Source organism: Aquarana catesbeiana, linkage group LG08 (assembly GCF_042186555.1).
Source record: "Aquarana catesbeiana isolate 2022-GZ linkage group LG08, ASM4218655v1, whole genome shotgun sequence".
In the NCBI taxonomy this organism is placed as follows: Eukaryota; Metazoa; Chordata; class Amphibia; order Anura; family Ranidae; genus Aquarana; species Aquarana catesbeiana.
The window spans coordinates 236,397,448-236,411,081 of NC_133331.1; positions in this window are offsets into that span (position 1 = coordinate 236,397,448).

A 13,634-nucleotide genomic window follows, 5' to 3' on the forward strand; every position below is an offset into this window, starting at 1 on the left:
AATGGTGTATCCCCCTTTAGGAATGGTGTATAGAAATTTTTGATTTGGAGATATCTAAATATCTCAGAGTTTGGTAGATAATATTTTTCTCTAAGCGATGGGAATGAAAGGAATGATTTAGATGCTATGAAGTCATTTAGTGTCTGAATGCCTGATGTTGTCCAAGCTTTAAAAGAATTTGGGTAGATCCATGCCGGATAAAAGGCCGGATTTCTGATAAAAGAAAGGAAAGGATTGTGTGGAGATTGTAACTGATATTTGGTTTTTAGTTTATCCCAGAGAGATAAGAAGTGTTTAGTTATGGGATTATGAATTTTAAAGCGGTCTTTTAGGATCAAGCCATAATAAATTTGATATTAATAGAGGGTCATTTTCTGAAGCCTCTATAAATACCCATAATGGGATTTCCTGTTTTGCATGGTATTTGGACAGACTGGCCAAATGTGCTGCTCTGTAGTAGTTAGTAAAATTAGGGTATCCCAGGCCTCCTTTATTTTTGGGAAGATGTAGTGTGTGTATAGGTATACGTGGTTTAGAAGAGCCCCATATAAACGAAATTGCTCTTTTTTGTACTATTCTCAAAAAATAGGAAGGAATTGGAATAGGGAGGACTCTGAATAGATAAAGCAATTTGGGTAGAATAGTCATTTTGATTGCATTAATCTTCCCTATCCAGGATAAAGGAAGTTGCGACCATTGTTTTATTAGATTTGTGATCTGTCTTAATACAGGAGGATAATTGGTTGAGAATAAGTCAGAATGAGATGCTGTTAAATGAATTCCAAGATATGGGATTGATTTTTCTGCCCATGTGAATGGGAGTGCAGCCCTAGCCGGGATCAATTCCATGTTTGTGAGTGAAATATTAAGCACTAGGCATTTCTTAGGATTAATCATAAGGCCGGATAGGGCTGCAAATCCATCAAGAGCTGGTATTAAGTTAGGACCAGAGACCTGTGGTGATGATAGAAAAAGTAATATATCGTCTGCAAATATACATAATTTGTGTGTAATACCTCCTACTTCAATGCCAGTTATAGTTTGGTTTGTTCTGATGTATTGGGCCATGGGTTCGAGTATAAGGGCAAATAATAAGGGAGATAATGGGCAACCCTGTCGGGTACCTCTTTCGATATTAAAGGCTTCAGATTTGTATCCAGCATATTTTATATAGGCTTTGGGTTTATTATATAATGCTTTGATCCATGTTAAAAAGTGGGGTCCAAAACCCCATTTTTGTAATGAATATTGCATATATTGCCAGGATACTGTGTCAAATGCCCTCTTAATATCGAGAGATAGAAAACATAAAGGGATTTTCTGTTTTTTAGCACTATGTGCCAATAACACTGCCCTGCGTATATTATCGCCTGCCTGTCTATTTGGCATGAAGCCTACTTGATCTCTATGTATTAATTTTCCTATAATGCTATTGAGGCGTTTTGCTATTATTTTTGCTAATAATTTATTATCGAGGTTTAACAGAGAGATAGGCCGATAATTCACACAGGAAGTATCATCAGAAAGGGGTTTCGGGGTCATACAAACAATTGCCATTAGTGTTTCTTGCCGAAAAGAATGTCCATCTAGAAGTTTGTTAAAAGTTTCAGTGAGAATGGGAGAGAGTATTTCTGAGAATGTTTTATAGTATAAAGCCGAGTAGCCGTCTGGGCCTGGTCTTTTGTTAAGTTTTAGGTCTTTTATGGCGTTAGCAACTTCATCTATAGTTATAGGCTCATCCAAACTGCTTTTTTGATTCTGAGATAACTCAGGTAAGGTTATTTTTGAGAAGAAGGATTCAGCTTCTGTAGGATTAAATTCATTGTTTGTCTTGTATAAAGTTGCGAGATGTGAGTGAAATTTATGGACTATTTTAACTGGATTACAAGTGTAAACATTTTTTGATAATTTCAAACGTATTGCATTGAAAGATTTGTTAGTTGAATTTAATGCCCGAGCCAAATATGTACCTGGTTTGTTTGTATTCATGTAGAAATTGTGTTTGGAGCGTTTGAGGGATTTATCAACTGACTCAGTGAGAAATAGATCGTATTCCAATCTAGATTTTTCCAGATGAGATTTTGTACTCTGAGATGGATTATCTTGAAATGATATGTAGGCTGCATTAAAATTGAGTTCTAGTTTTTTTGCTAGATTTTTGCGTTCCCGTTTAAATAGTGCCATTTGTCTTTGTATTGTACCACGCAAGACAGGCTTATGAGCTTCCCACAGTGTTATTGGGGAGATGTCTGTTGTATTATTAATTGATATGTATTCCTTTAAAGCATGTTCAATGGCCATCTGATGTAGTGGGTGTTTGAGCATTATGTCCGGTAAGTACCACGTTGGGTCATGCGCTTTTGGTATGGCTGAGGCTATAGTAGTGTATACTGCATTATGGTCAGACCACGGAATCGGAATTATATCTGATGCAATAATTTCTGGTATCATTCCTATTTTTAGAAAAATATGATCTATTCTGGTAAAGGTTTGATGAGGGTGCGAGAAATAAGTGAATTTCTTTTTCATTGGGTTACTTTCTCTCCATGAATCTACCAGATTGTATTTGGAAAGAAGTTGAGAAAAAGGTAATCTAGAGGTTATTTTGGATGGTGTAAAAGGTGATTTATCTAGAAATGGGAGGAGGACCTGGTTCGAATCCCCACACATTACTGTTCCTATTTTGTGTGTATTAATCACTTGTAATATATGTGAGAGGAATGGTGTAGGTTGTTTGTTAGGAGCGTAGTAGGAAATCACCGTGATTGCTGTATCCATTATATAACCCATGAGTATCAGGTATCTACCTTCTGGGTCTTTAATTTCTGATGATAAGGTGAATGGTGTGGATCGGTGAAATGCAATTAGAGTTCCCCTTTGCTTGGTACAGGCAGAAGGCGTGTAAATTTGTTGATAAAAAGGAGAAATATATTTTGGAGTAGAATCTTTGGTGAAGTGTGTTTCTTGGAGGCATACTATGTGAGCCTTCTTGTTATGGAAAGTACGGAAGGCTTTGGTCCTTTTTTGAGGGACATTTATTCCCTGAACATTCAGGGAAAGTATATTCAGTGGTGCCATGGCAATAGATCAAATAGTTTTGACTTACTTTTTGTTATGCAGAGCTGACTGCGCAGATCAACCTGTGTGGACTGAAGAGATGAATAGATAGAAAAGAAACCAGTGAATTCTGGAGTAAAGAGTAAACAAAAAACATAAGAGATTAGATGATACATTGTATAAATTATTTTTTGCAAGTAATCACAATTTACCCGTGAAAGAGAATAAATATCTCTCTCAGGGGAATAAGTGCCTTCGTCACACTCCCACATAATATGGTTGGGAGAATGAGGAGGGCTAATGGGGGTACACGGATCTTCCGCTTACAGGAGAGAAGTGCTATGTCAAAAGACATCAAAATGATGTTTCATTAATTGGAGTGCAGAATATAGTTTTTGTTGAAATTATTTATTCCAGGGTGGTTGTATATGGTTAGTCTTGCCCTAGGCTAAATAATTCAGTTAGAAAGGTACTGTTAATAACTTTGGTATTGATGAAGATAGTTTGAATTATTTTGGGATTTTAACCCTTTTAGAGTAAACAATTACATATTTTATTCATATGTAACTGTTTAGATATGTTAACTCATAAAATTGAGGTTGTATTGCTTCAGATTAGAATAAACAAAAACATAATTCTAGGAACTAGTTAGGTAATAATATATTTGTTTTAAGAAAAGAAAGAAAAAGCTTCCATTACTTCTGGATTATTGAACATATTTGTCCTAAAAAGTAATAAATCTATTGTTATTACCTGATAATATATAACTGAACAAGAATTTCCTTATTTCACTTATATATTCTAAGGCTATATGAATCAGAAGTAATAAGAAATATAACTGGAATGTAACATGATCCCACACAGTGTGTGACTATCAGAATGCAGTTACATTCAGTTATAAATATAGGTTTTTTTATAGAGAACCATCTCTTAGTATAATAAATGAAGAGATATCAGGAATTAGGATGTCAGTCCATTGAATCTTCTTGGTCCATGGATGATGTGGCATAACGGCCTCTTTTGTGAGAATGATGATTCCCATTTTGTTCTGAAATTTTCTGGGTGCTGCCTGAAGGTGAAGATGACGCCATTCTTCTGCATGTGGGAGTGTTGCTGCTTGTGGGTTCTGTCAGATTTAATTTTAAAAGGGTTTGTTGTAGTTCATCTGCTGATCTGCTTCTGTAAATTGTACCTTGGTAGTTAAATCTGACTGAAAAGGGGAAGCCCCATTGATACATAATATTGTGGCGTTGCAGTTCCATTAGTTGGGGTTTCATGGATCGTCTTTTAGTAATAGTAAGTTGGGATAGGTCAGCAAAATTTTTTTTTTTTTTTTAAATATTTATTGGGTTTTATAGCATACAAAAGTATAAAAACTTAGTGTAGCAAAAGTTACAGAGTATTATCCGTTACAATCTATAACATTCAATGACTTCTCATGATAGTTGAAATACAAGCTTGTCATATCGGTTAGAACAAGGGAGAAGTAACAGAAAACATAAAAATAAAGAAAATTAGGGGAAAGGGAAGACAGGGGAGTTCATGTTTGCCATCTCATCAACACTATAAGTCGCAACTTTGCTTGACATATGAAATCTTAACATCTAAATACCTTCAGGAGTGGAGGCAGCGTTTGAGTAAACATGGGGGGGGTGGTGGATGCCAAGGGGCACAATGGATTTGTGGATATCCTACGGTGGGTTAAAAGTAAAGGAATCTGGGGTGGGGGGTATTTTGAGTCGGCCAAGGGAGTTGGTGAGATCTTTTGTCAAGTACCATTTCGTGTAGCGAAATGGGTTCATTATCTCGATCAGAGCCTGCGAAGCGAATGTGGCTTCAATGTATTTCCTCCATCTTTTGAAAAAACGGGAAGTCGATCGGAGATTAAGGGTGATGGTGTCCAGTCTCTCTAGGTGGAAAAGTGATGCCAGGGCTTTTTTAAACATTGTTAGGGTAGGAGGAGTAGCTGATATCCAGTGAGACATAATAGTCCTGTGGGCCACTAGAAGACATAGGTGAGCCCAGTGTGGAATATTTTGTGAGACCGCCGTTGGCGATGAGGATGAAGGGGGTATGCTGAACAGGCATAATAGGCGGTCCTTGGTGCACTGAGTTTTGTGGACTTCGTTGATGTAAGTGATCACCTTAGTCCAGTAAGCATCAATCTTGTTGCAGTCCCAAAGCCTGTGCAGTAAAGTGGGGCGAGGTAAGTTACACCAGGTACATTGCGCTTGGGTGGGGTCTTTCTTGTTGAAGCGAAAAGGGAAATAAGCTCTGTGAATGATCTTAAATTGTGTCTCTCTCCAAGATTCAGAAGTAGTAAGGTTACGGACTGTCTTGTACCCCTCAAGGATTTTTTCTGGCAGAGATTCGTCATCTAATACGTGTGACCACTTTTGAAAGGGTTTGAGGGCATACTTCTGTGTTTGGTGTTGTATGAGACAAGAGTAAATATTGGAGATGGAGTAGTTATTGCTTTTGATGAGAGTATCAATGCAGGATGTTTCAAGTGGGTTGGTGCTAGGTCCCGAGCAGGATTTAAGATAGCTGATGAGTTGGTGATAGAAGAAGACATGAGTTGGTGGTAGGGAGTACTCCCTCATCAGGGTTTGAAATGTTTTGAATTTGCCCGATTTGCTGAGATAGAGAGACGAGACATCTGTGAGGCCTTTAAGTTTCCATTGGTCAAAAGCTTTATGGATGATAGATGGAAGGAACATAGGGTTCCCTTGTATTTTGAGGTATTTGGAGATGCTGGATGGAACTTTGAGCAATTTTCTTACTTCTCTCCATGCAATGACCGTGTCCTTAATGATTACACTTGTTTTGAGGTGGGGGGGTAATGTATTGGGATTAGAATGAAGGATGGTCGAGAGGTCATATGGGTGCACCATAGCCTCTTCTAAGGATAGGTTAGAATATTTAGACCCACCAGTTAGCCAGTCTAAGCCCTGTCTAAGTAAACATGCCAGGTTGTAGAAACGCATATTGGGTAATCCCGCCCCGCCCTCACCCTTCGGGAGACTTAATTTCTGTAGCGCTATGCGAGGTTTCTTGTGAGACCATATAAAGGCAGTTAGGGCTTTCTGGAGTTTTTGGATGTCTGAATGCTTAATTAGAAGAGGTATGGTCTGCATTGGGTAAAGTAGGCGTGCGAAAGACACCATTTTGAAAAGGTGGCATCTCCCAAATAGCGAGAGAGGTAAGGACCCCCAAGCCTCCAACTCCTTCACAATTTTGGTTATCAATGGGGGGTAATTTAAAGAGTACAGAGATGATGGTTCGCGTCCTATTTTAATGCCCAGGTATGTAATGTGTTGGTTGGCTATGGCCAGGGGGGATAGATGTTTCCATTTACTGGAGAGATGGGGGTGTAATGGTAGGATTTCGCTTTTATCAAAATTGATTCTAAATCCCGAGCAAAGTCTGAAGTCTGAAAAAAGTTGTTTGAGTCTGTCAAAGTCTGTTATTGGATCGGTGGAGAACAATAGTATGTCGTCTGCAAATAGCGCCGAAAGAAGAGTGTGGTTCTCCAGAGTGATGCCACTGATTCCATCAGCTGAATTTAGTATTCTGGACAGGGGTTCGATTGCTAGATTGAACAGGAGTGGAGACAGGGGGCATCCCTGTCTCGTTCCTTTTGTTAATGGGATCATGTCTGAGATAAAGTCAGGGGTTACAAGACGTGCGGTAGGGGATGCGTACATTTGTGAAAGAAATCGCATAATCGGTCCTGAGAATCCGAATTGTGTCATCACTCTGAAGAGCCAAGAGAAACTGATGTTGTCAAAGGCCTTTTCGGCGTCTAATGACATGATGGCAATGTCTTGGTTGGGGTGAGTTTTGGCGTATTCCAGAGCCATTAACACTTTGCGAATGTTTAGGGTGGCCGATCTGCCCGAGACGAAGCCAGATTGGCCTGGGTGTAATAATGATGGTAGTAGGGGAGCCAGTCGCGTCGCAATTATTTTGGATAGGATTTTGACATCAACATTGATTAATGATATCGGTCGGTACGAGCCCGGTAATAGGGGATCTTTCCCTTTCTTAGAGATTAGTTTAATGTGGGCCTGTGTCCCCGTGGGAAGATAGGGCCCTCCGTCCCACATAGCTGCGTATACATGTTTTAAGGTGTCCGGGATAAATTCCCTGGTCATTTTATAGAATTCGGTGGTGTATCCGTCGGGTCCCGGGGCTTTGGCCGAGGCCATGTCTTTGATCGTAGATCGAATATCATCAACAGTAATGGGGGCATTAATCATCTCTAATTGTGTGTGACTGAGTTTGGGTAGACGTATTTTGTTGAGCAGTAAGTTAGTAGTAGGTAAGTCAGTTGGGTCGGCTTTGTATAAATTAGTGTAATATTCCACGAGTAGGTTGCTAATTTCGGCTGGGGAGGTGACCAGAGAGTTTGTCTTAGCTCTAAGAGCCATAATACGGGTAGGACGTCTGGGGCCTGAGGACATCTTGGCCAGGAGCCTACCAGCCTTGTTTCCGAATCTATGAAAATGTAGCTGAGAATATGACGTTTTGGCCGCTTCATGTTGTTCTGCCCAGAGGTCAAAGGTGCTTTTGGCCTGTTTCCATTTTTGTATGTTCTCTGTGGTGCGGTTTAATGTGAGCTGTTCATGTGCCAAGCGTAGGGTTTCGCTTGACTCAGTATATTGTTGCTTGGCTCTTTTTTTAAACTGTGTTGTGTATGAAATTATTTTACCCCGTAGAAAGGCCTTGCCTGCTTCCCAGAATAGGTTAGGGTCTGTAATGTGAGCTCCATTAGTGGAGATGTATTCCTCCCAGGCACAATATAGTGTATGTTGAAAGTCCTCATTGCCAACTAAATAGGAGGGAAAGCGCCAGGTAGGAGAGGGAGAGGAGCGAGCTGTTTGGGTTAGATGAACCACGATTGGGCTATGGTCTGAGATCACTGCGTCTTGTATGTCTGGTGCGTTTATTACGGAGCTTAGGGCGGGGGAGGCAAAGAAATAGTCTATACGTGAGAACGTATTGTGCGGGGGCGAAAAAAAGGTGTATTCCCGATCCGTTGGATGCATTAAGCGCCAGACATCCACAAAGTGCATGGAGGCGACGGCTTGTGACAGTAGGGTAGATGCAGATGATGAGGGGGTATGGGTGTGTGATCTGTGTGTAGGGGAACCTGTGCGATCAGCTAGGGAGGACATGACTGAATTAAAATCCCCACCCAATAGGTGTAGCGTCTCTGGTGTAGTTAGCACCCATTTCACTAAGTCTTGAAAGAAGGAGGTGTCAGGAGAATTGGGAGCATAGATGTTGGTAAGTGCTACAGGTTTGTCATCTATAGTCAGATGTAGAGTCAGTTTCCTTCCTTCCGAGTCAATCTTGACGTCTCTGACAGTGTGCTGTAAATTCTTGTGTAGAAGGATTGCAACACCTGCTTTGCGGCCTACTGCTGGTGAGCCATAAACAGAGCCCACCCACAGTTTACGAAGATGCTGTAGGTCGTCCGCAGCCAGATATGTCTCCTGAAGTAGAGCCACATCTGCCCGGAGACGACGCAAGTGTCTGAGGATAGACATACGTTTGTTTGGGGAGCGGAGCCCCTTAACATTCCACGAGACAAACTTTAGGTGACTCCCAAGTGCAGACTGTGACATAGTTGATATTTAAAAGCGTTTTGGTTGAGGGGTTTGTATAGGGACCCCTTTTGTAGATGTGCTATCTACCTCTTGAGAGCCATCAAAGCGCCTCAAAGCCCCTGAAGACATATGAACTAAGCTGGCAAACATGAACTTAAACTTCTCTAAGCAACAACAAATTATAAACATTAATAAGGCAGTATTTTGTATAAGGAAATACATAACGTGAGTTGTGGACTTCTCTTTTTTCCACATGAGGTCTCACCTATCTAGTTAGCATAGCTCCCATCGATTGCAAGCTCCTCACTTAGGGGCAGGGTGGTAGCAACGGGGGGTGGGGATAGGGATTTTAGGGGGAGAGGAAAGAGGGATAGGGGGAGGGGGTATAGGATAGGAAAGGAGAGTAGTCTAGGGGGGGGATCCCCTGAGGAGGTAGTGCAGGTTTGAAGCAATCGACGGTGAGGTATGCCACGCACAGGGGAGGGCCCCCCTCTTAAAATTAGGCATAAACAGACCAGAAAATAGAAAATACAAGAGATTACAACATTGCATGTGTCCCTGAAAAGGAAATTTTCCCAGGTATTGGGGGACTATCTCTGTTATTGAGTTCCATGACCATAACAGTATAGCTGCATAACTTTTAGCTGCGTACTTTTCAGCTACAGGTTGGGAGGGGTAGTGCTCCATAAGGAGCATGTACGGCAGTTTATAAGGTCATCATCAATAGCATCCTCCTCGTAATAATAAAACATTTTAAGAGAAAGAAAGGGTATGAGATGGGTTGATACTACCCGTTAGAAGATGGCGATGTGGAAAAGGTGGTGATGTGGAGTCCTTCGACGATTCCTTCAACGATTCTCAGAGCGGTCTTCCTGGTTGGTGGAGCGGCTGCGTTTGTATGGAGGTTTGGGGGGTCCATATGCATGCTGTGAAGATGACGATGGAGATCCCTCTGTCGCGGCGCTGTGTTCCATTTCGGAGCTTCTGTTGGTTAGGTAGGTTTCCGCCTCTTCAGGTGTGTGAAAGGTGAGTTGCTCCCCTTCAGGTGTTTGAACGCGGAGGACAGCTGGATAGGCTAGGGAGAATCGGGTTTGGGTGCGGTGCAGAGTGGAACATACCGAGGAGAATGCCTTGCGTTGTTTCATTACCTCTATGGAATAGTCCGCGAAAAGCAGCAGTTTCGCGCCATCTACCACCAGTGAGCGCGTGCGACGAAATTTTTGCATTATGGCGTTTTTGTCGGCGTAGTTTAAGTATTTTACTATCACATGCCGAGGTTTAGCGTGCGTGTCAGAATATTGACCCATACGGTGTGCACGTTCAACAGTGCATGGTATGCGGAGGCCAAGTTGCTCTGGGATGGTTTTCGCACATATGTTTGTGAGGTGGGAGGCTGGGATCGACTCTGGTAAGCCAATGATGCGCAGGTTGTTCCTCCTTGAACGATTTTCCAAATCGTCCAGCTTGTCCCATATGTCTCTATATGAAGCATTGATACGTGCAAGTGCTGCAGATGAGGCTGTGCAGTCATCTTCAATTATAGAAATCCTTTCCTCTACCTGCGTAATGCGCTGGGCCTGAGCCTGAAGTTCTATGTGTAGCTGTTCCAGCCCTCTGTGTACCGCTGCGTCCACAGTGGCTGTTAGTGATGGCCCCAGTAGTTGCACTACAGCCTGGGCAATGTTGGCAGGGGATGCGGGGTCAGCCTCTGCCATTGCGGGGGCAGGGGGAGGTTGTGGCTGCTGCTGAGGCCGCTCCTGCTGTGTCCGGAGCGGCCGCCATCTTGGCTGTGTCAGCCGCTATGTCTCCCGCCGGCGGAGCTGTGGAGGGGGGCGAGGACAGCGCCCGAGCGTAGGATCGCTCCACGAAGCGGTCCATGTCTGCCTGAGATGGAGCGGAGGCAGTAGGGGTTTCCCCCGCTGCTGTGGCTGGCTTAAATGCCGGTTATGTGAGGAGCTGTGCGGGAGCTGGAGCTGCTCACCTCCTCCTCATGTGGCGCCGGAACCGGAAGTCTAGGTCAGCAAAAATTTGATAATTGTGTCCTTGAAAATTAAGTTCCTTTTTTTCTCTTGCAGCAATTAGTATTTGTTCTTTCGTTCTGTAATAATGAAATTTTGTGATTATATCACGTGGGGGTCCATCTTTCTTTTTGGCTGTGAGGGCTCTGTGTACTCTGTCCAGTTCTAAACGTTCAATAGGGATATCTGGCTTTAGTTCTTGTAATAGAGCAGTAATAGTAGATTGCAGGTCTGTCACAGTTTCAGGTATTCCCCTTATGCGCAAGTTTGAACGTCTGGCTCTATTTTCGTAATCTTCGAGCTTAGTTTGAAGTATTAAATTCTCTTTTTTTTTAATTGTTCCAATTCTGTTATATTTTCTTGGGTTGTAATTTTAATTTCATCCATTTTTATTTCTAAGGCTGCGGTGCGGTTTCCCAGCTCTCTTATTTCTTTGGTTAGGCTTTTTGTTATTTGGTCTGAGGTTTGTTTTAAAGCCTTATAAAGCATCTTTTCAAATTGTAATAATATTACTGGGGATACTGAGGAGGCTTGTGGAGAAGTTTGTGAGAGGATTTGTTCTGTATCTGACTCAAATGGAGAGTCTTGCTGTGACATTTTCTGTCTGTGAGAGCGCCCTGATGCTGTATCTTGTGAGGTGACTGGAGCTGCTTCAACTGCAGTGAGTGCCTGTGAGCTCTTTGTGAGGTGATTTTTATTTCTGCCACGGTTTCCTCCCAGTACCATATTTCCTGCCCAAACTTTCACAGTTTGTTCCCTGGGGCAAAAAGGTTCAAATGGATACCTTTTGAGCCTGCAGGCTCCGCTTTGTCCTTCTCTTCTCTCCTCAGCGGTGTGGAGCTCTAACAATGCATGTCTGCTCCACTAGGCTCCGCCTCCTGCCCCCCCTCCTATGTTAAATATTTTAAACATTTTGAAGAGTGAGACTGAGGTCACAAAACGCATTGGGTCACCATAAATGCTATGACACACTTACTATGGACTATTTGGTTACTGTATGAAACCATGTAATGGATCTGTATATTTGGGCCAACTGTTTGGCATTATAACACCTTTTTCCAGTGTTATTGCTGTCATTATACTCAATAAACCTAAATGTCCCTATGGGCAAAACTATGCATTTGTATGTACAATGGGGATAGAGGCGCTTTGCAGGGTACTACCAACCACATATTTTTTTTTTTTTTTTAGTAAATAATAAGAAAAGAGCTTTTAAAAAAAATAAAAATGAAGGAACGCTGTCATCGTTTAAATGTTACAAAGAATATAACAGATTATTTAAAAAAGGAAATCAAGGATGCAAAATTTCAAAACAAAAGACAGATTACAAAAGATAGTAAGACCAACCCCAAAAAAATCTTCAAATATATTAACAGTAAAAATAATCTGACTGGGGAATAATCATCCATTTATATATTCATTGATGTGGTGACCTAATTATGTTCTGTATATTTTCAACTATTATGTAGTCTGAACCATTTTTTAACTTCCCCTTTGTTTATATGTTGTTAGCTTTATCCATTGTTTTTACTTTGGTGTAGCCATCTTTCATTTTCATTTACCCCCCCCCCCCCCATTCTGAATATGTAATTTATCATACTAGTTATTTATTTGTTTTTATTACCAGCCATTTGTATTTTGTCCACTAGATGGCTCCCCACCAGTATGACCATACATACACATTTTTTTAGTGTTTATATTATTCCTCTCATTTCCCCTCATTACCACTAGATGGTGGACTATATAAAGCTGGTATGTTCCTGGAATATCCAGCTTGACAAAGCAGTGCGCTTGTCCCTTCCATCGATAGTATGCATGCTCAGAAACGCGTTTCATCACTTCTGGTGACGTCACAAGACGCTGCGTTCCACGAGCACCTCAGCCCTTCTCTCTGCAGTACCATCATACACAGAGCCAGTGGACAGCTCTCACAAGCCTGTTGGACCAGCGTAACAGGAGACTCACCGCTGCAGGACTTCTTCCCCATGCTGGTCATTTGTAACCTACGTGTGAGTGTTTTTCTTCATTGTATTATAAAGTTTACACAGTTTATACTTAGAAGGCGCCTTTCTCTTTTTGCTTTGTCTACATGTTTTGGAGTGTGATTCCGCTTTCCTGAAGAGGCCTGCCCTGAGTAGTGGACTGCCCATTCCCATCACTGGATATCTTCATCCATCTTGCCCGGTTCGTATACTGTTCCTTCCCTGTCCCACGCCTATATTCATTACACAGACTAAGGTTTTCTGGCATCATTTTGAACTATAGTTTGCGCCAGAACTACCACCTCCTCTACTGTACCAGATGGCATCCACCCACGGATCCTAAAAGAATCGAGCTCTGTCATTTTGAAGCCATTGTTTCAAATTTTTAGGGACTCGTTAATGACTGGAATAGTACCACTGGATTGGAGTAGGGCCAATGTGGTGCCTATATTTAAAAAGGGATCAAAGTCTTTACTAAATAACTATAGACCTGTTAGTTTAACTTCTATAGTCGGGAAGATACTAGAGAGTTTAAAGGGGTTGTAAAGTCAAAAGGTTTTTTATTTTAATACTGGAGCCCCATCTCTGCCCAGTGATGTCCTCGAGTTTCTCAGCCGGGACTCTCCCTCCTGATTGGCTGAGACACAGCAGCGGTGCCATTGGCTTGCGCTGCTGTCAATCAAAGCCAGTTAGCCAATCAGGAGAGAGAGGGGTGGGCCGAACCACAGCTCCATGTCTGAATGGACACACAGAGCTGCAGCTTGGCTTGGGTTCCCTAATAGCAAGCTGCTTGCTGTGGTGGCACTCAACAGGAGGGAAGGACCAGGAGCACCGAAGAGAAGGATCTGGGCTGCTCTGTGCAAAACCACTGCACAGAAAAGGCAAGTATAACATGTTTGTTATTTTTATAGAAAAAAAAGAGACTTTACAATCACTTTAATAAAAGACCACATAGATGAGTT